Raw genomic sequence first — 21,253 nt, forward strand, 5'->3', positions numbered from 1 at the left:
AGAAAGTTAGACAACAGAAAAACACAATTAAAAATAATATCACTCATAATTTCATTTTACCTACACATCAGCATCGGCCGTTCATTTTTTTTTTTTTTTTTTCCGAGAGTCTTGCTCTGTCACCCAGGCTGGAGTGCAGTGGCTCTATCTCAGCTCACTGCAACCTCTGCCTCTCGGGTTCAAGCAATTCTCCTGCCTCAGCCTCCCAAGTAGCTGGGATTACAGGTGTCTGCCACCACGCCCCGCTAATTTTTGTATTTTTAATAGAGATGGGGTTTCACAATATTGGCTAGGCTGGTCTCGAACTCCTGACCTCGTGATCCGTCTGCCTCAACCTCCCAAAGTGCTGGGATTACAGGCGTGAGTCACCACATCCAGCCAGCAGCATTAATATTTTTAAAAACTTTTTAAAAATCGAGATTAATTTGCATGTAGTAAACTGCACAAGTCTTAGGTGTACTGGTGTTAATATTTTGGTGAATATCTTCCTGTGTGTTTCCTATGCATAAGTATACACTTACATCTTTTAGAAAAAAGATGATTCAGTACATACTTTTTTCTAACTTTTACTTAAGACAGCATTATTTTACGTTTTTCTTTTTTTTTTTTTTTGAGATGGAGTCTTGCTCTTGTTGCACAGGCTGGAGTGCAGTGGTGCGATTTCCCCTCACTGTAACCTCTGCCTCCCGGATTCAAGCGATTCTCCTGCCTCAGTCTCTCAAGCAGGTGGGATTATAGGCACCCACCACCACACCCAGATAATTTTTGCATTTTTAGTAGGGATGGAGTTTCACCATGTTGGCCAGGCTGATCTCGAACTTCTGACCTCAAGTGATCTGCCTGCCTTGGCCTCCCAAAGTGCTGGGATTACAGGTGTGAGCCACAGCACCCAGCCTATATCACATTTTTCTATAACATTAAAAATTCTTGCTCACGCCTGTAATCTCAGCTCTTTAGGAGGCCGAGGTGGGCGGATCACAAGGTCAGGAGTTCAAGACCAACTTTGACCAACTCCAGCTCTACTAAAAATACATGGGGTATTTAGTAGAGATGGGGTGAAGCCCCGTCTCTACTAAAAATACAAAAATTAGCTTAGCCGGGCGCGGTGGCTCAAGCCTGTAATCCCAGCACTTTGGGAGGCCGAGACGGGCGGATCACGAGGTCAGGAGATCGAGACCATCCTGGCTAACACGGTGAAACCCCGTCTCTACTAAAAATACAAAAAACTAGCCGGGCGAGGTGGCGGCACCTGTAGTCCCAGCTACTCGGGAGGCTGAGGCAGGAGAATGGTGTGAACCCGGGAGGCGGAGCTTGCAGTGAGCTGAGATCTGGCCACTGCACTCCAGCCTGGGTGACAGAGCAAGACTCCGTCTCAAAAAAAAAAAAAATAAAATAAAAAAAAATTAGCTGGGCGTGGTGGTGTCTGCCTGTAATCCCAGCTACTCAGGAGACTGAAGCAGGAGAATCGCTTGAACCCAGGAAGCAGAGGTTACAGTGAGTTGAGATCACACCACTGCACTCCAGCCTGGGCAACAGAGTGAGACTCCGTCTCAAAATAAATAAACAAACAAACAAACAAATAAATAAATAAATAAAAGAATTCTTGCATACTTTCATTTTTATATATTCTATCACACGAATGTAGCATACATTTTTAATCAAGTGGATATTTAAGTTGTGTCTGATTGTTTATTATCTTAAGTAATGTTGAGATGAGCATCCTTGTCAATAAATGTTTATGCACTTCCTGAATTATTTCCTTTTGCCCTTTATATTCTTTTTTTTTTTTTTTTTTTTTTTTGAGACGGAGTCTTGCTCTGCCACCCAGGCTGGAGTGCAGTGGCCGGCTCTCAGCTCACTGCAAGCTCCGCCTCCCGGGTTCACGCCATTCTCCTGTCTCAGCCTCCCGAGTAGCTGGGACTACAGGCGCCCGCCTCGTCGCCCGGCTAGTTTTTTTTGTATTTTTTTTAGTAGAGACGGGGTTTCACCGTATTAGCCAGGATGGTCTCGATCTCCTGACCTCGTGATCCGCCCGTCTCGGCCTCCCAAAGTGCTGGGATTACAGGCTTGAGCCACCGCGCCCGGCCGCCCTTTATATTCTTTCTTCCTCCTTATAGTCATCCAATTAGTAGCAATACGTACTGTGTTTATAACTAAGGCCGTGAACTTGTGCAAACGACTTTTAAAATACTCTCAATCGTCTTATTAGCTCTGCCTTTCAAACAGTGCTGGCGTGGGGACACTCCTTGCTAAGGATATGGAAAGCACAGCTAAATTAGAGGTCATGCCTAAGGTCACCCAGCCCCTGCAAGCTGTGCCTTGCAAGAGGCTATGTTAAAAATCAGCACTTCAGGCCGGGCGCGGTGGCTCAAGCCTGTAATCCCAGCACTTTGGGAGGCCGAGACGGGCGGATCACGAGGTCAGAACATCGAAACCATCCTGGCTAACACAGTGAAACCCCGTCTCTACTAAAAAATCCAAAAAACTAGCCGGGCGAGGTGGTGGGCGCCTGTAGTCCCAGCTACTCCGGAGGCTGAGGCAGGAGAATGGCGTAAACCCGGGAGGCGGAGCTTGCAATGAGCTGAGATCCGGCCACTGCACTCCAGCCTGGGCGACAGAGCGAGACTCCGTCTTAAAAAAAAAAAAAAAAAAAAATCAGCACTTCTTTCTCCATAACACCGTCTAGAAAAAAATATTAAAATTATTAAAAACAGATTTAATAAAAATTAAAATCAGCACTTCCAATTTTCCAGCACACAGAGCACCTTGGGAGCATCACTGCTCCGAAGAGCACCTGGAAACTAGGACTCCCCCGTGGGGCCTCAGAGCTCCGCAGGGATTCGGCTACTGGTCCCCAGACCAGAAGAGTACTTTCCACTGCCTACTCCGGCGTCTTCTCCCTCCTCCCTTTTCCTGCTCCTTCTCCTCCTCCAACTTCCTCCAGTCTTCTGTTGAATAAAGGGAAACATCTTTAATGTTGTTGAAATAAAGCCCTGTCTTTAATGTTATTGATCCCCCCTTCTCCCATCTCCTCCCCCGACCCCCAATACACATACTCTTTCCTCTCTGCAGGACCTCAGGTGCAGAGACGTTTGAGTTAATACCTTTTCGGTTCACAGCACATTATTATCATTTGTTTGCACAGGGACCCTTGATTAATGTAGCTGTTTGTTTCCTTTTATTGTCATTCCTCCTCCCGCTCCCTCTCCCGATAGAAAACCCTTGAGGTGATTAATATACATGTTATTGTTCTTACACGTTCTTAAAATGTGTAACTTTAAGATTAGATACATGTTTTTGTTAACTTTTTTTTTTTGAAACGGAGTCTGACTGTCATCAGAGTGGGGTGCAGGGGCATGATCTTGGCTCACTGCAACCTCCACCTCCTGGGTTCAAGCGATTCTCCTGCCTCAGCCTCTCAAGTAGCTGGGACTACAGGGACCCGCCACCTTGTCTGGCTAATTTTTCTTGTATTTTTAGTAGAGACGGCGTTTCACTATGTTGGCCAGGATGGTCTTGATCTCCTGACATTGTGATCTGCCCGCCTCGGCTTCCCAAAGTGCTGGGATTACAGGCCTGAGCCACCGCTCCTGGCCTGTTAACTTTTTAGTTTTGAAATAATTATAGATTCACAGGAAGTTGCAAAAATAGTACATAGTGTCCCATGAACACTTAACCAGCTTTGCCCAGTGATGAACTTATATAATTGTACCAGAATAGCAAAATCAAGAAATTGACATTGGTCAATGTTGTAAATAGACTGCAGACCTTATCGTTCAGTTTTTGCATGCACTTATTTGTGCATGCACATATATATGTGTGTATAGTTTTACGTAATTTGAACCCATGAATGCATTTGTGTACCAACCACCACCATCAAGAACTGTTCCATCCCCGTGGGGTAATCCTTCATGGTACCTCTTTATAGTCACACTCCTGCCACTGTCCCCTCACAACCATCAATCTCTTCTCCATCTGTATAGTTTTGTTATTTCAAGAATGTTATGTAAATATAGTGCATAATCTTTTGAGATTGGGTTTTTCCTTTTTCTTTTTAAAAATTTTTTTAAGACAATGTCTCTCTCTGTCATTCAGCCTAGAGTGCAGAGATTGGCTTTTTTCGATAATCACAATGCCTTTGAGATATATCCAAGTCATTGTATGTATCAATAGTTCTTTCCTTTTTATTACTGAGTAGTATCCCATGGAATGCATGTACTAGAGTTTAACTTTTACTTTTTTTTTTGTACAGATGGGAGTCTCACTATGTTGCCTACGCTGGTCTTCAACTCCTGGGCTCAAGCAGTCCTCCCACCTCAGTCTCCCAAAGTACTGGGATTACGGGCATAAGCCACCACATTCAGCTCAAGTTCATCCACCCATTGAATTGAAGGCTATTTGGGTTGTTTCCAGTTTTGGGCTATTACAAATAAAGCTACTCTGAACATTTGTGTACAGGTTTTTATACGAACGTGAGTTTTCATTTCTCTGAGATATATGTCCGAAGAATGCCATTGCTGTGTCTTATGGTAAGTGCATATTTAGTCTTATAAATTGCCATAATGTTTTGCAGAATGGCTGTACCATTTACATTTCCACCAGGAATGTGGAAAGAGATCCATTTTCTCCACACTCTCGCCAGCATTTCCTGTTATCACTGTTTTTTATTTTAGCTGATCTTATAGGTACATAATAATATCTCATTGTGATTTTTTTCATTTTTTGTTTGTTTGTTTGTTTTGTTTTGTTTTTGAGAGGGAGTTTCGCTCCTATTGCCCAGACTGGAGTGCAATGGTTAAATCTTGGTTCACTGCAACTACCACCTCCCGGGTTCAAGCAATTCTCCTGCCTCAGCCTCCCAAGTAGCTGGGATTTCAGGCATGTGCCACCACACCCAGCTAATTTTGTATTTATAGTAGAGACGGTTTCACCATGTTGGCCATGGCTGGTCTCAAACTCCCGACCTCAGGTGATCTACCTACACTGGCCTTCCAAAGTGCTGGGATTGCAGGCGTGAGCCTGCCTCATTGACTCATTGATTTTTTTCTCTACATTACTGTTTACAAGAAATGCAGTTATTTTACATGTTTAGACACAACAAAACAGTGCTCTTTAACACATGCAAGTACAATGGCTATAGGTGCAAATACATTTTGCAGTAATATGCAAAGTCTAAATCTGAAGCCCTTTCTGAACTGGGAACCTAGGTAAATGGGCCCTCCTTGGTACCTAACAGGCTTCATCCACTTCCAAGCCACTCCCTGCAAGCCCCCCACCGCCCTGTCCCCTCCTAGCCATCTTCCCACCAAAGTAATGGTTCTCTACCCTGGCTGCACATTGGAATTGCTTGGAGGAGCTGGTCAATTCTGCACATCATTTCAATCAGATTATCTGGGGGTGAATCCAGGCATCAGTTCGTTTGCTTGTTTGTTTGTTTGACAGAGTTTCACTCCGTCACCCAGGCTGGAGTGCAATGGCACAATCTTGGCTCACTGCAACCTCTACCTCCTGGGTTTAAGCAATTCTCCTGCCTCAGCCTCCCGAGTAGTTGAGACTACAGGCGTGTGCCACCATGCCCAGCTAATTTTTGTATTTTTAGTAGAGACAGGGCTTCACCATGTTGACCAGGCTGGCCTCGATCTCCTGACCTCAGGTAATCTGCCCGCCTTGACCCCCAAAGTGATGGAATTACAGGCATGAGCCACCGCGCCCAACCAACATCAATATTTATTTATTTGATTTTTTGAGATGGATTCTTGCACTATTGCCCAGGCTGGAATGCAGTGCTGCAATCTTGGCTCACTGCAGCTTCTGCCTCCCGGGTTCAGGTGATATTCATGCCTCAGCCTCCAGAATAGCTGAGATTACCGGTGCCCACCAACATGCCCAGCTAATTTTTGTATTTTTTGTAGAGACGGGGTTTCATCACGTTAGCTAGGCTGGTGTCGAACTTCTGACTTCAAGTGATCCCCCTGCTTCAGTCTCCTAAAGTGCTGGAATTATGGGCATGAGCCACTGCGCCCAGTCAAACACTTGTAAATTTTTTAATTCTGTAGGTAATTCTAACCAGCAGCAGAGGTTGGAGATTGGGAAGCTGGTCCTACAGAAACTGCCCCTCCTCCTATCTACCCTTCCACTGTAGTTTGTCTCCCACTCCTTCCCTCTCAACTGGTTTACTTCTAAAGACTTTTTTTTTTTTTTTTTTTTTTTTTTTTAGATGGAGTCTCGCTCTGTCACCCAGGCTGGAGTGCAGTGGCGCCCCCATCTCAGCTCACTGTAACCTCCGCCTCCCAGATTCAAAGGCCTAAAGACTTTTCAACATCAAGTCTCTCCCACTTATGGAAAAAAAAAAAATTGCAAATACTCACAAATATTCCTTGACTTTCACATCCTGCTCCAAGCTCCTTCCCACCCCAGGGTTCTTAGCTAGACTGCTCTCCTCCGATGGGAGGCCAAGGTGGGTGGATCACCTGAGGTCAGGGGTTTGAGACCAGCCTGGCCAACACAGTGAAACCCCGTCTGTACTAAAAATACAAAAATTAGCCGGGTGTGGTGGCGAGTGCCTGTAATCCCAGCTACTCGGGAAACTGAGGTAGGAGAATCGCTTGAACCCCGGAGGCAGAGGTTGCAGTGAGCTGAGATAGTGCCACTGCACTCCAGCCTGGGCACCAAGAGTGAGATTCTGTCTCAAAAAATAAAAATAAAAAGTAAAAAAAAAAAATAAAAATATAAAGCACGTTTAGAAACTGTAGGTCTGAGGTGGGGCTGAAGATTCTTCATTTTAACACATTTCAATATGAGGGCGATGCTGTGCACTATGAGGGTGATGCTGTGCACTATCTTCAAGCAGTAAAGATTTAAGTCTCTGTTCAAAAGGCTCCTTGGGAAAGCATCCCCGGCTTTCCTATATTAAAGTCTCCTTCATAGCACTTAAGGCTTTTTTTGGCATTTGTGCTCGTGCTCCCAGTTTACTCCTCCATAAAATGGGAATTCTGGCCGGGCACGGTGGCTCACGTCTGTAATCCTAGCACTTTGTGAGGCCGAGGCAGACAGATTGCCTGAGCTCAGGAGTTCAAGACCAGCCTGGGCAACAGGGTGAAACCCCGTCTCTACTAAGATACAAAAAATTAGCTGGTCATGGCAGCATGTGCCTATAGACATAGCTACTCGGGAGGCTGAGGCAGGAGAATTGCTTGAACCAGGGAGGTGGAGGTTGCGGTGAACCGAGATCGCACAACTGCACTACAGCCTGGGTGACAGAGTGAGACTCTGTCCCAAAAAAAAAAGAAAAAAAAAAAAGGCATTCCACGAAGGCATGGGACACGTCTGTCTGAGATTGCTCACTGTCATGTCACCAGTGTCTCACATAGCGTCTGGCACATAGGAGGTGCCCTAAAACATTTGCAGGATAAAGTATATTGCTCACCACCGCAGAGAAGTAGTCCCTGCTCTAGTGGGCCAAACTCTTGTCCTCAGTAGAGCCTCTGCTCAGGGCAGAGGGAGCTGCCTCCTTTCAGATCCTCCCCTTCCTCCAGGACCTCCATCTCACCCACCCCCTCCCCCTCACTCCCCCGGCAGCTGCAGCCTCCAGTCCCAGAAACAGGGGATCAGAAAAAATTACACAGGAGGCCTCTGGGCTTAATGTCTCTTCCCTGCTCCCAGGCATGATCTACCTCCCCAGCCAACAAAACAGGACAAATAGGCCGGGCACGGTGGCTCACGCTTGTAATTCCAGCACTTTGGGAGGCCGAGGCGGGCAGATCACGAGGTTTGGAGATTGAGACCATCCTGATCAACATGGTGAAACCCTGTCTCTTTTTTTTTTTTTTTGTGAAACCCTGTCTCTACTAAAAATACGAAATTAACTGGGCATGGTGGCGCGTGCTTGTAGTCCCAGCTACTCAGGAGGCTGAGGCAGGAGAATCGCTTGAACTTGGGAGGTTGCACTGAACCGAGATTAAGTCACTGCATTCAAGCATGGCGACAGAGTGAGACCCTGTCCCAAAAACAACCAACCAAACAAACAAACAAAAAAGACAAACAAACCTTTCTAGTTCCCTGGAAATTGACCTCTTCTTTTTATTGTTAAGGGTTTTGTAGGAAGGGTTAAACCGTTTACAGAAAGTGAGAAGCCTCCCTCCAGCCCTCCCTGACAACTCTTGAGATGCTCTGTAAAAGGTCAGATGTTTCCAGAAACTCAACAGACAGCCAGTGTCTGTTTAAATGGAAAGACAACGAGTTCCCGGCAGCCAGCCAGCTTTCATGGGCAGTTCTTGCCTGGTTCTGCAGGCACCCGGCCAGATGCCCAACAATAGAGCACCCCCACCCTTACCCTCTTTGTGGCCATGGAGCAGGCTGGAGTTGTCCGAAGCCAGCCTGAAATCCGGCAGGCCAGGGAATTATCGGCCCCATCCGATAAATGGGGCACATACACCAACTGTTCGGGAATGTAGACGTGCCAGGAGTGATGGGGGAGGGGAAAAGCTTCCTGCGGACACTGAATATTTCAGCTGGAAGGGACTGTATCCTGACCCTGTTGTTTTAGAGATGAGGCTCAGAAAAGGATACCTCTGGTGTAGTTGAGAAAATACTTAACCAGAATCAGGAAACCTGGGTTCAAAATCCAGCCCTGGGGCCGGGCACGGTGGCTCACACCTATAATCCCAGCACTTTGGGAGGCTGAGAAGGGCGGATCACCTGAAGTCAGGAGTACGAGACCAGCCTGGCCAACATGGTGAAACACTGTCTTTACTAAAAATACAAAAATTAGGAGGGCATGGTGGCGGGCACCTGTAATCCCAGCTGCTCGGGAGGCTGAGGCAGGAGAATTGCTTGAACCCGGGAAGTGGAGGTTTCAGTGAGCCAAGATTATGCCACTGCACTCCAGCCTGGGTGACAGAATGAGACTCCATCTCAAAAAGCCAAAACAAGTCCGGGCACGGTGGCTCATGCCTGTAATCCCAGCACTTTGGGAGGCCGAGGTGGGTGAATCACCTGAGGTCAGGAGTTCGAGACCAGTCTGGTCAACATGGTGAAACCCTGTCTCTACTAAAAAAAAAAAAAAAAAAGCCAGGTATGGTGGCAGGTGCCTGTAATCCCAGCTACTTGGGAGGCTGAGTCAGGAGAATAGCTTGAACCCGCGAGGCGGAGGTTGCTGTGAGCCGAGATCGCGCCATTGTACTCCAGCCTGGGGGACAAGAGCGAGACTTCATTTCAAAAAAAAAAAAAAGAAAAAGAAAAAGAAAAAAAAAATCCAGCTCTGGCACTAAGAACTCTGGGATCTTGAGCACAGCATGGGTCCTCTCTGCACATCGGTTATCTATCTGTAAAAAGTGGATGCAAATACCTCCCCGCCAGGTGAGGTCACACGCAGCACAAAACAAGGCTTCCTGATCCCAGTCTCAAGCCCAGTCACCTCTGCCCACAGATTACCTTGAGCATCGATATTATAGAAAATAAGTGGCTGAAGCTGGGCGTGGTGTCTCACACCAGTAATCCCAACACCTTGGGAGGGCAAAGGGGAGGATGGTTTAAGTCCAGGAGTTCAAGAGCAGCCTGGGTAACATCTCTACAAAAAATTAAAAAATTAGCTGGGCATGGTGGCACGTCCCAGCTACTCAGGAGGCTGAGGTGGGAGGATGGCTCGAGCCTGTGAGGTTGAGGTGGCAGTTCACCACTGCTGCCGTTGCACCACTGCACTCCAGCCTGGGCAACAAAGCAAGACCCTGTCTCAAAAAATAAAAGTGGCTGAAGACATATTTTAACAATCTTTGTCTTTTATTACTTAATCATGTTCTTTGTAGAAAAATTAGAAAATTCTGACAAGGAATGGTGGCACAGGCCTGTGGTCCTGACACTTTGGGAGGCTGAGATGGATGGACCATTTGATCCCAGGAGTTCAAGACCAGCCTGGGTGACATGGTGAAACTCTTTTTCTACAAAAAATTACAAAAATTAGCTGGCCGTGGTGATGCACACCTGTAGTCCCAGCTATTCAGGACGCTAAGGTGAGAGTATCATCCGAGCCCAGAGAGGTTGAGGGTGCAGTGAGCTGTGATTGGAGCACTGCACTCCAGCCTGGGTGACAGAGTGAGACCCCATCTCAAAAAAAAAAAAAAAAAAATTGAAAAAAGAAAAAGAAAATTCTGATAAGCACATAGAGAAATAAATTTATGTTCCCATCCCCTAGAGTTAATAACTGCTAAAATTCTGGTGTTTATCCTTTTGTAGTTTCAAGGTGTGTATTTATAAACTTTTTTTGAAAATGGAACATAGGATACATGTGCTTTTACATTCCTGTTGCTCTTATTTATTTATTCATTTTTTGCCTAATCCTGCCATGAACTAGCTCTTTTTGTTTCTATTTAACATTTCAATGGATAATTTACATCCATAATGTCTACCTGTAGTTAGATAGATAAGTAAAGCATTCTATAGTTTGTCTAATCTCCTCTAGCTAGATATTTAGGTTTTCAATATTTACATTATTATGAGCAAGATAAACCCATCTTTATTCACTTCTTTTATTTTCTTAGAATAAATTATGCTCTGTGGACTGCTGGATCAAAGGGTCTGTGTATGTGTATGTGTGTGTATATACAGGTCTCACTCTGTCACTCAGCCAGGAGTGCAGTGGCGCGATCTCTACTCACTGCAACTTCTGCCTCCTGGGTTCAAGCAACCCTCCCACCTCACCTTCCTGAGTAGATGGTAATGCAGGCGCTTGCCACCCTGCCAGGCTAATTTTTTTTTTTTTTTTTTTTTGAGACGGAGTCTGGCTCTGTTGCCCAGGCTGGAGTGCAGTGGCCAGATCTCAGCTCACTGCAAGCTCCGCCTCCTGGGTTTACGCCATTCTCCTGCCTCAGCCTCCCAAGTAGCTGGGACTACAGGCGCCCGCCACCACACCCGGCTAATTTTTTGTATTTTTAGTAGAGACGGGGTTTCATCGTGTTAGCCAGGATGGTCTGGATCTCCTGACCTCGTGATCCGCCCGTCTCGGCCTCCCAAAGTGCTGGGATTACAGGCGTGAGCCACCGCGCCCAGCCAAATTTTTGTCTATTTTTTTACACATATATTTTTGAAGAGACAAAGTCTTGCTATGTTGCCCAGATAGACTCAAACTCCTAGGCTTAAGTGATCCTTCCACCTAAGTCTCCCGAATGGCTGGGACTACAGGTGGTGCCTGGCTTGGATCTCCTTATTTTTTAAAGGCGTCTGATACACTGTCAGACTGTTCTTGAGAAATGTTGTGAAAATTGTTATTTCTTAAAATAACATATTTCAACATATTTCTACATGAAGACTTGTCCTTTCTTCTTTCTTTGCTTCTTCTTCTTCTTCTTCTTTTTTTTTTTTTGAGAAAGGGTCTGGCTATGTTGTCCAGGCTGGAGTGCCATGGTGTGATCATGGCTCATTGCTCACTACAGCCTCAACTTCCTGGACTCAAGTGATCCTCCCACCTCAGCCTCCTGAGTAGCTGGGACTATAGGTGTGTGTCACTAGGTCTGGATAATTTATTTTATTTATTTAATTAGTTTATTCATTTTTCTTTCTGAAGATTCCAAAAGTATAATTTTTTATTTTTTGTAGAGATGGGGGTCTTGCCATGTGGCCCAGGTTGGTCTCCAATTCTTGCCCCAAAGCTATCCTCCTGCCTTGGCCTCCCACAGTGCTGGGATTCCAGGGATAAGCCACTGTTCCTGGCCAGTCCTTATTTACCTGGAAAGCTGCTCTCTTCAACATGACACTCAGCTTTGGGAAACCCGAGGGTGTAGGAAGGAGAGCCCAGATAAGTTGAACGGGTACTGGTCCATGGACAGAGAGCAGGGTTGAGCAGGGGTTTTTTTGTTTTGTTTTTATTTTTTGTACCTGACTCACTCCTCCATGTCCCCAGTCATTAAGACGCCATTAAGGCACTGTGGCTCACACCTTAATCCCAGCACTGGGAGGCTGAGGCAGGCAGATCACGAGGTCAGGAGATCAAGACCATCCTGGCCAACATGGTGAAACCCTGTCTCTACTAAAACTACAAAAATTAGCTGGGCATGGTGGTGCATGCCTGTGGTCCCAGCTACTCAGGAGGCTGAGGCAAGAGAATTGCTTGAACCCGGGAGGCAGAGGTTACAGTGAGCCTAAATTGCACCCACTGCACTCCAGCCTGGTGACAGAGCAAGACTCTGTCTCAAAAAAAACAAAACAAAACAGATAAGACCTGGCCAGTAGCCAGTAAGATGTCCATGTCCCTTTCTCCCACCCCACATCACAACAAGGGCTACAGAATATAAGAGAAACTGGTCCAGATATTGACCTGGAAAACTCTGATGGATGGATTTTTTGTTGTTGCATATGTTTTTGCATATCCTACCCCCAGCCCTCTAAACAGTCACTTTCAAAAGCTCTTCATTTCCAAGTTAGACATCACTATTACAACTTTTGTAAGCATCTGTTTATTAAGAGCTTCATTTACACCATCACATTTAATCCCCACATGTACCCAGGAAGAAGGTACAGAAAATAAAACTGAGTTTTGGAAAGATTAAGGAACTTATCTCAGGAGACATGGCTGGTAAATAACCTATTTGAGATTCAAATCTAGATCTGACTCCAAAACTTGCATTACACACACACACACAGACACACACACATATATATGTGTGTGTATGTGTGTATATATATGTATGTGTGTGTGTGTATATATATATATATATATATATTTTTTTTTTTTTTTTTTTTTTGAGAGAGAGTCTTCCTCTGTCACCCAGGCTGGAACGCAGTGGTGTGATCTCGGCTCACTACAACCTCCACCTCCCAAGTTCAGGCTATTCTCGTGCCTCAGCCTCCCAAGTAGCTGGGACTATAGGCGCATGCCACCATACCCAGCTATTATTTGTATTTTTATTTAATTAATTAATTTATTTTTTGAGATGGAGTTTCGCTTTCATTGCCCAGGCTGGAGTGCAATGGCGTGATCTCAGCTCTCTGCAACCTCCGCCTCCTGGGTTCAAGTGATTCTTCTGCCTCAGCCTCCCGTGCAGCTGAGATTACAGGCATGTGCCACCATGCCCAGCTAATTTTTGTATTTTTACTAGAGACAGGGTTTCACCATATTAGTTAGGCTGGTCTCGAACTATTGATCTCAGGTGATCTACCCTCCCCAGCCTCCCAAACTGCTGGGATTACATGAATGACCCATTGTGCCCGGCTATTTTTCTATTTTTTTTTTTTTTAATAGAGATGTGGGTCTCACTATGTTGCCTAGGCTGGTATGTTTTTATTTTATTTTATTTTTTATAAGACTAAGTCTTGCTCTGTTGCCCAAGCTGGAGTGCAGTGGCCAATCTTGGCTCACTGCAACCTCCATTCCCCAGGTTTAAGCGATTCTCATGCCTCAGCCTCCTGAATAGCTGGAATTACAGGTGCTCACCACTATGCCCAGCTAATTTTTGTATTTTTAGTAGAGATGGGGTTTCACCATGTTGGCCAGACTGGTCTCAAACTCCTGACCTCAGGTGATCCACCCACCTTGGCCTCCCAAAGTGCTAGGATTACAGGCATGAGCCACTGTGCCTCGCCAGATATATTTTAAAATTATTGTAAAACTATTAATTTATGTCAAAACTATATACAGGCAAACTTTGTTTTATTGCTCTTTGAAGATATTGCAGTTCGTATATACTGCATTTTTTTTATAAATTGAAGGTTTGTGGTGAGGTCAAGGAAGTCTATGAGCACAGCTTCTCCAACAGCATGTGTTCACTTAGTGTCTGTGTCACATTTTGCTGATTCTTTCAACGTTTCAAACTTTTTCATTATTAATATATCTGTTATGGTGATCTGTAATTCGTGATCTTTGATGTTACTATTTAATTGTTTTGGGGTACCATGAACCAGGCCCATATAAGATGGCAAACTTAATTGATAAACTTTTTTTCTTTTTTTTCTTTTTGAGGCGGAGTTTCGCTCTTGTTGCTCAGGCTGGAGTGCAGTGGTGTGATCTTGGCTCACCGCAACCTCCGCCTCTGGGGTTCAAGTGATTCTGCTGCCTCAGTCTCCGTAGTAGCTTGGATTACAGGAGTGCGCCACCACGCCCGGGTAATTTTTGTGTTATTAGTAGAGATGGGGTTTTACCATGTTGGCCAGGCGGGTCTCGAACTCCTGACTTCAGGTGATCCACCAGCCTCGGCCTCCCAAAGTGCTGGGATTACAGGCATGAGCCACCGTGCCAAGCCACAATTGATACATGTTTTGCTTGTTTTGACTGCTCCATCAAATGGCCATCAATGGGTCATTCTCCCTCCCTTCTTTCTCCCTCTTCCGGAGCCTCCCTATTCCCTGAGACACAAAGATGTTGCAATTAGGCCAATTAATAACCCTATAATGGCCTCTAAGTCCTCTAAATGTTCACATAAAAGCAAGAGTTCCACATCTCTAGCCACAAAGGATTAAGCTTAGTGAGGAAGGCATGTTGAAAGCCAAAACAGGCTGAAAAACTACCCTTCTTGAGCCAATTAGCCAAGTTCCGAAGACAAAGGAAAATTAAAGGCACTACTACAGTGAACACACAAACAATAAGTAGCCAAAACAGGCTGGGCATGGTGGCTTGTACTTGTAGGCCCAGCACTTTGTGGTGTCCAGGTGGGCAGATTGCTTGAGCCCAGGAGTTCGAGACCAGCCTGGCCAACATGGTCAAACCCCATCTCTGCCAGAAATATAAAAGCAAGGTATGGTGGCGCATGCCTGTGGTCCCAGCTACTTGGGAGGCTGAGGTAGGAAAATCACTTGAGCCTAATAGGTCAAGGCTGCAGTGAGTTATGACTGTGCCACTGCACTCCCATCTGGGCAACAGAGTGGAACCCTGTCTCAAAAAAAAGTTTTTAAAGTTTTTTAAAAATTAAAAAGACATATCTTTTTTTTTTTTTTTTCCCAGACAGAGTCTGGCTCTGTCACCCAGGGTGGAGCGCAATAATGGCACCATCTCAGCTGACTGCAACCTCTACCTCCTGGGTTCAAGCGATTCTCCTGTCCCAGCCTCCCAAGTAGCTGGGATTATAGGAACCTGCCACCATGCCTGGCTAATATTTCTGTGATATCTGCATATTTTTTAGAGATAATACGATGGCTCACTTAATAGACTACAGGATAGTATGAACATAAGTTTTATACACACTGGGAAACCAAAAAACTCATGTTACTTGCTCTACGGCAGTGGTCTGGAACTGAACCTGCAATATTTCCAAGGTATACCTATATATCAAAGAGGCCTGAAGGGATTCAGTAGCAATGTGTTAACTCCCCTCTGGGAAGGAGGGTGGTTTGGGATGGGGTGGTAGACATTCCCAAGGTGAATCAATATTTCCAGCTCTCTTCCTGTGTCCATGGGAAGGTTATACTTTCACACACTGTCTTGAAGTTAGGTGTATCCTTGTGATTTGCTTGTGAAATGTGAGGAAAAGTGTCAAGTGTCCCTTCCAGGGGAGGCATTTGAGATCCAGTGTTTGTTCTCATGCTTTCTTCCTCTATAATGGTGAACTGTAAAGTTTCATGTTGGGATGGTGGCATCGTATGTTGGTGGTGCTGTGACTATAGTGCTGACTACAATGAGCTGAATCTCTGAGTCCATGTTAGGAATAAAGCATGGGCAAGAAATACATCTTTGTTGTTTTAAGCCATTGACATTTTTAGAGATGTTTGTTACAACAGCATAGCCTAGCCTGTCCTGACTGATGCAAGGGGTGATGAGAGAGTTTCCTGTCTTCTGCTAGTCTTTTCTGTATGTTTATCCCTTTACAATGAGAAAATGCCATTTATAAGTTTTTTTTTTTATTTTATTTTTTTTTTTGAGACGGAGTCTGGCTCTATCGCCCAGGCTGGAGTGCCGTGGCCGGATCTCAGCTCACTGCAAGCTCCGCCTCCCGGGTTTACGCCATTCTCCTGCCTCCGCCTCCCAAGTAGCTGGGACTACAGGCGCCCGCCTCGTCGCCCGGCTAGTTTTTTGTATTCTTTAGTAGAGACGGGGTTTCACCGTATTAGCCAGGGTGGTCTCGATCTCCTGACCTTGTGATCCGCCCGTCTCGGCCTCCCAAAGTGCTGGGATTACAGGCTTGAGCCACCGCGCCCGGCCCATTTATAAGTTTTAAAAATAAGCCGGGCGCGGTGGCTCAAGCCTGTAATCCCAGCACTTTGGGAGGCCGAGACGGGTGGATCACGAGGTCAGGAGATCGAGACCATCCTGGCTAACACGGTGAAACCCTGTCTCTACTAAAAATACAAAAACTAGCCGGGCGAGGTGGCGGGCGCCTGTAGTCCCAGCTACTCGGGAGGCTGAGGCAGGAGAATGGCGTAAACCCGGGAGGCGGAGCTTGCAGTGAGCTGAGATCTGGCCACTGCACTCCAGTCCGGGCGACAGAGCGAGACTCCGCCTCAAAAAAAAAAAAAAAGTTTTAAAAATAAAAATAATATGCCTGAATGGTGGCTCATACCTGTAATCCCAGCACATTGGGAGGCTGAAGCAGGAGGATCTCTTGATCCCAGCAGTTTGAGAACAATCTAAGCAACATGGTGAAACCCCCAAAATAAGCTGTGCGTGGTAGCATGTGTCTGTAGTCCCAGCTACTTGGGAGGCTGCGATGGGAGAATCACCTGAGCCTGGGAGGTCGAGGCTACAGTGAGCCGAGATTGTGCCACTGTATTCCAGCTTGTGTGATAGAATGAGCAAAATAATTTAAAAAATAATAATAATAGACATGCACACAAATGGGAGCATAATATATACACTGCTATGCAATGTTCCTCTTATTCTTTTTTTTTTTTTTTTTTTGAGGCGGTGTCTCGCTCTGTCGCCCGGACTGGAGTGCAGTGGCCGGATCTCAGCTCACTGCAAGCTCCGCCTCCCGGGTTCACGCCATTCTCCTACCTCAGCCTCCCGAGCAGCTGGGACTACAGGCGCCCGCCACCTCGCCCAGCTAGTTTTTTGTATTTTTAGTAGAGACGGGGTTTCACCGTGTTAGCCAGGATGGTCTCGATCTCCCGACCTCGTGATCCGCCCGTCTCGGCCTCCCAAAGTGCTGGGATTACAGGCTTGAGCCACCGCGCCCGGCTGTTCCTCTTATTCTTAAAACTGACCCTTTGTTTTTGTTTTTGGTTTTTGAGTTTTTTTTAGGGACCAGATCTTGCTCCGTCACCCAGGCTGGAGTGCAGTGGTGTGATCATAGCTCACTGCAGCCTGGAACCCCTGGGCTCAATGATCCTTCTGCCTCAGCCTCCCGAAGTGTTAGGATTACAGGTGTGAGCCACCGTGCCCAGCCAAACTGACACTTTCTGTGTCAACTTACATAGCTCTACCTCATTCTTTTAAATAGCTGCATGGTAATCTGTTCTCTGGATATACCACAATGTATTTTACACACACACACACACTTTTTTAGAGAAAGAGTCTTGCTAAGTTGCACAGTCTGGAGTGCAGTGGCTATTCACAGAACCATCCTGCTACTGATCAGCACCAGAGTTTTGACCTGCTCTGTTTCGGACCTGGGCTGGTTCACCTCTCCTTAGAAAACCTGGTGGTCCCCCAGCTCCCAGGAGGTTACCATATTGATGCCTAACTTAGTGCGGACACACTATAAGCATAGAGCACAACAGCTCAGAACTCCTGGACTCAAGCGATCCTTCCACCTAAAACTCCTGAGTAGCTGATTACAAGGTGCCCACCACTACAATGAATCATAATGGATCACTATTGACAGATGTATAGGTTATTCACATATAGATTATTCACATCCGGTTATTCACAAAACAAATGCTCTAAATCACAGCTAGACTACAGCTGACTATTGCAAAATTTATGGGAGAGTGCTCATATTTATTTTCCCTCTTTTGGTTCATTCTGGCAGTTTACAGCCTGATCTTAGCAGCACTCAGGTAGGGTTGTGCAAACCTCCTGTGAATGGATGACTAAGCCAGGCATGCTTGCACCCTTTCCGGGATATATGGATGAGGAGGCTTGTAAGTGCCTGCAGGCGTGCATGAGTGAAGGCTGGGGGGCGGGCCAGAAGAGCAGGGCCGGAAGCACGTACACGTTGCAACTCTAGGCTGACTGACCCTGACTCACGAGTTCAGGCAGAGAAGTTAACGGCCTGGAAACTCCAGAGCGCTGAACGAGGTCTGACTCACTGACAATTATCCAAAAACGAGTCATATCACTCCTTGATTTTCCTCCAGAGCCACCACACAATCTTTGGGAAGGGCCTGTGACATGAATCATTAGGATCCTGAGAAAGATGAGAGTTGTTCAAAAAGACTGCCAAGAGGTTTATAATTTCTGTGTCATTCACTGGAAGATGTCTACTTAGTCCTCATTACCTTAATATTTTGAATGCCCCCCAAGTAAAGGATCCATTCATGAGTGACACAGATTCCACCTGCATCCTTGGAGTGATATGACTGAAAACATTAGACACATGTATCAGGACTTCTTCCCATTCTTTTATTTTTATTCAGTGGCCTTCCGTCCTTCATATTTCATAAGATAGGGTCTCACTATGTTGCCCAGGCTAGAGTGTGGTGGCTATTTACATACATAATCATGGCTTACTGCAGCCTCCAGTCCCTGGCCTCAAGTGATCCTCCTGCCGTAGCCCCCTGTGTTGCTGGGACTACAGGCCCATGTCACCATGCTTGGCCTGTTCACTAGCTTTTTTCAATTATTTTTCAAAATGAAAATGGCTTTATTGGCTGGTTGTGGTGGCTTATGCCTGTAATCCCAGCACTCTGGGAAGCCAAGGCAGGTGGATCACCTGAGGTCACGAGTTCAAGACCAGCCTGACCAACATGGTAAAACCCTGTTTCTACTAAAAGTACAAAAAAATTAGCCAGTCATGGTGGCACACACCTGTAATCCCAGCTACTTAGGAGGCTGAGGCAGGAGAATCACTTGAACCTGGGCGGTCGAGGTTGCACTCCAGCCTGGGCAATGAGAGAAAAACTCTGTCTCCAAAAGAAAAAAAAAAAAAAAAGGCTGATTATAAAGAAAATGCTTGCCCATTACAAAATAAAATTTCAGATAAGTATATAAAAAGGGGCCGGGCGCGGTGGCTCAAGCCTGTAATCCCAGCACTTTGGGAGGCCAAGACGGGCGGATCACGAGGTCAGGAGATCGAGACCATCCTGGCTAACACGGTGAAACCCCGTCTCTACTAAAAAATACAAAAAACTAGCCGGGCGAGGTGGCGGGCGCCTGTAGTCCCAGCTACTCTGGAGGCCGAGGCAGGAGAATGGTGTAAACCCGGGAGGCGGAGCTTGCAGTGAGCTGAGATCCGGCCACTGCACTCCAGCCCGGGCTAGAGCGAGACTCCGTCTCAAAAAAAAAAAAAAAAAAAAGTATATAAAAAGGACTGAAAAATTACCCATAAGGTGATTTCCAGAGATGCTGCTATTAGCATTTTGGAGCACATCCTTCCAGACTTTCTTTGTGTGTCTGCACACAACGGAGACACATATTTGCAAAGTTACCAATAAGCATAGATTTCTGCCCTCATTTGGAGGAGCTGCCCCGTATTCCATCATAAGGTTTCCTCTCGTCTCCTCCCTCTCCTGCTGCGATCTAACAGAAGGCCATGGCAAGCACTTAATAAGCTTTTTTTTTTTTTTTTTTTTTTTTTTTGAGATAGGGTCTGTCTCTGTTGCCCAGGCTGAAGTACAGTGATGTTACTTTAGCTCACTGCAGCCTTGACCTCCCAGGCTCAAATCGTCCTTCCACCTCAGCCTCCCAAGTAGCTGGGACTACAGCTACATGCCACCATAGTGCTAATTTTTGTTTGTTTTTTTGAGACAGGGTCTTGGACTGTTGCCCAGGCTGAAGTGCAGTGGCATGATCTCGGCTCACTGCAACCTCCACCTACCAGGTTCAAGCGATTCTCCTGCCTCAGCCTCCTGAGTAGCTGGGATCACAGGTGTGTGCCACCACGCCTGGCTAATTTTTGTATTTTTGGTAGAGATGGGGTTTTGCCATGTTGCCTAGGCTGGTTCAAACTCCTGGGCTCAAGCAGTCCTCTTGCTTTGGCCTCTCAAAGTGCTGAGATTACAGGCATGAGCCAGCATGGCTGGCCTCCTGGCGATAACCATTTTTTTTTTTTTTTTTTTGAGACAGAGTCTCGCTCTGTCGCCCAGGCTGGAGTGCAGTGGCTGGATCTCAGCTCACTGCAAGCTCTGCCTCCCGGGTTTTCGCCATTCTCCTGCCTCAGCCTCCTGAGTAGCTGGGACTACAGGCGCCCGCCACCTCGCCCGGCTAGTTTTTTTTTTGTATTTTTTAGTAGAGACGGGGTTTCACCGTGTTAGCCAGGATGATCTCGATCTCCTGACCTTGTGATCTGCCCGTCTCGGCCTCCCAAAGTGCTGGGATTACAGGCTTGAGCCACCGCGTCCAGCCCTTTTTTTTTTTTTTTTAAATTGAGTTGGAGTCTTACTCTGTCACCCAGGCTGGAGTGCAATGGCGCAATCTCGGCTCACTGCAACCTCCACCTCCTGGGTTCAAGTGATTCTCCTGCCTCAGCTTTCCAAGAAGCTGGGATTACAGGCATGTGCTACCACACCTGGCTAATTTTTGTATTTTTGGTAGAGATGGGGTTTTGCCATGTTGCCTAGGCTGGTTCAAACTCCTGGGCTCAAGCAGTCCTCTTGCTTTGGCCTCTCAAAGTGCTGAGATTACAGGCATGAGCCAGCATGGCTGGCCTCCTGCCGATAACCATTTTTTTTTTTTTTTTTTTGAGACAGAGTCTCGCTCTGTCGCCCAGGCTGGAGTGCAGTGGCTGGATCTCAGCTCACTGCAAGCTCTGCCTCCGGGTTTTCGCCATTCTCCTGCCTCAGCCTCCTGAGTAGCTGGGACTACAGGCGCCCGCCACCTCGCCCGGCTAGTTTTTTTTTTGTATTTTTAGTAGAGACGGGGTTTCACCGTGTTAGCCAGGATGATCTCGATCTCCTGACCTTGTGATCTGCCCGTCTCGGCCTCCCAAAGTGCTGGGATTACAGGCTTGAGCCACCGCGTCCAGCCCTTTTTTTTTTTTTTTTTAAATTGAGTTGGAGTCTTACTCTGTCACCCAGGCTGGAGTGCAATGGCGCAATCTCGGCTCACTGCAACCTCCACCTCCTGGGTTCAAGTGATTCTCCTGCCTCAGCTTTCCAAGAAGCTGGGATTACAGGCATGTGCTACCACACCTGGCTAATTTTTGTATTTTTAGTAGAGACGGGGTTTCAGCATGTT

Source organism: Trachypithecus francoisi, unplaced genomic scaffold (assembly GCF_009764315.1).
Source record: "Trachypithecus francoisi isolate TF-2019V2 unplaced genomic scaffold, Tfra_2.0 Lachesis_group3, whole genome shotgun sequence".
NCBI lineage: Eukaryota > Metazoa > Chordata > Mammalia > Primates > Cercopithecidae > Trachypithecus > Trachypithecus francoisi.